At 47.4% G+C, this 2,165-nt stretch overlaps 1 pseudogene; it reads right to left on the bottom strand.

Annotated features, from left to right (window-relative positions):
* Positions 1-422: 422 nt before the first annotated feature.
* LOC147454654 (uncharacterized) lies at positions 423-1,823 on the bottom strand (annotated as a pseudogene).
* Positions 1,824-2,165: the final 342 nt, after the last annotated feature.

The following is a 2,165-nucleotide window of genomic DNA, read 5'->3' as shown; positions in this document are numbered from 1 at the left end:
ATGTCCAAATGTTGGTGTGTTGGTCATAGTAGCCCTTGATAACTTCAAGGTACTAGTATAGTGAGTTTCCTATGGGATTGGAAAGCTTGTCTCTTGGGGCAATCATTTCAGCAAAGCCAAGGTCTATGAGGATTGCTTCCTCAACGATGTCGCCATCGTGGATACCATGAAAGAGGATGCTTCTTAGTTTAATGTCATGGTGGATATACTGCAAGAATGGCAGCTAACAAGAGGACATTGTTTTGATCTCTTGTATCCGACAAAGTTGTATATGTTATGAAACTGCAATTATGTATATGTATTTATTTGGATTACTTCTCTTGACATCTTTACGCTGAGTACATTATGAAAGTTTGATTAGTGGAATGTGATAATTATGAATGCATGTAGGAAGGGTTGCATTGTGTGGATTGAGAGAAGCACAAGATGAGGAAAAGATGAGCATATATCCATTCATATGACAATCTCTCATTGTAACAATTCATTTACAGCCTGGCCTAGTGTATATTATCTACACTACCAAAATTGTTTGAAAGTAGAATACAAGAGTTATATACACGTAACAATTAGCTACATGCGGGTCACAGGTGGCTCAAGAAGGGCCATCTGTATGTCCACCAGGGAAGCCGAAATGCGGTCAAGCTGATGGTGAAGCCTTGCCATGGAGCTTTGCAGATGGTCTACCAGCACGCTTGTGGAGCCCACTAGGTCTTGCACATCCTTTCTTGCTTGCTCTGTGGGGGGAACATGTAGCAAAGACTCATAGATGTGATGCAAAGAGGCATCCAATGTGCCCATCTCAGGGAGACTAGTAGCACCACATGTCTCTTGTTGGGATGCATTCAGCTCTTTCTGAAGTCGAGCATGCACGTCCTGATAAGTGCAAAGGGTTTGCCATGGAATTAGAGGATGACCTGCCTGCTGGAGAGGAAAGGGCAGTTGAGAGAAGTCTGAGAAAGAAGAGGGTACAGATCTCGCCTCCGTAGAGAGCAGCCAGGGAAGCACCTGCCTTCAAATCCTCAAAATTCACCGGCAGGGGAGGGGTAGGAAGCCTCTGCCCCATCCTTCTAAGCATGGAACTGCAAGCTTTAAGCCTCTTTGTCGAAAACTGTAGGGCGGCGGCTTTGGATTGCTCATCTCCTTTGTGCATCCATGTTTGAGAGCTTGGTGAGAAGCCTTCACATGAGCATGCGCCCCAGCTAGGGTCTCTCTGAGCAGGCAGCAAACATCTAGCATTTTCACGCTGTCGTGCATGCAATGCTGAAGTATCTTCCGATCCAAGCATGATGCATGTGCAGTGTGGGTGTGCAGAGTTTGCTTCGTGGATTCTTGAGTGGCAATGACAACATCCAAAGCCCGACACATCCAAGAAAGGCTCAGTAGGCGATCCGCTGATGAATTTGATGAAGAGTTACAACAATCATCAGCAGAAGTGTTGGTGAGTTTTTCCAGCATCTCTGTGAGATCTGTTTGAAACTGGTGCAAAGCTGGCGAGGGCCCTGTTGTAAAAGAGTCTGTATCTGCATCAAACACACGGGCATGGCGGTGCCCCAGCCGACGCCCACGAAGATAAGAGAGTAAGCGAGAGGAAACCTTGCAGGAGCTCATGGAAACCATGTTGTCGACAGGCAGCGGCATATTGAGCAGAGTACTGCAAGAGGGAGAATGAGTTACAGATCTGGCTATGGGAGCTCATCGGATAGGTGGGACAGTTATAGAGCACTTGGAAACGTGGGATTCCATTGTAAAATCGCCAATATGCAACTGGCCATGGTGGCTCTTTTGGCAGACAAGCATGGCTGGCAACCCCTGCAGTATGCCCTTCTCCCCCCCCCCCCCCCCCCCCCCCTCTCTCTCTCTCCCCACGCCCGGACACACACACACAGACATTAAAAGAGAGGGGCAAGCTTACCTGCATGAGCCAAAACAGCAGACACAGGGCACGTTTGAGCTTCAAATTAAGCCTTTGAGCGCGCGAGGTTCCAGACTTGGCCCTGCGCCCATGCCATCTACTATGACTGCGGTCATTGCGTAAGCGCTTTGCTCGAAAAAAAACATTTTTCCAAAACCTCGCATACCTATCCATGCTATGCATACTTCCATGCTATGCCATGATTACTTTGCAAGAGCAATTCAATGTACTAGTCAACTCACAGATGCTCATG

This window comes from Adiantum capillus-veneris, chromosome 7 (genome assembly GCF_014529385.1).
Source record: "Adiantum capillus-veneris isolate H3 chromosome 7, ASM1452938v2, whole genome shotgun sequence".
NCBI lineage: Eukaryota > Viridiplantae > Streptophyta > Polypodiopsida > Polypodiales > Pteridaceae > Adiantum > Adiantum capillus-veneris.
This window is presented reverse-complemented; position numbering and strand designations above follow the sequence as displayed.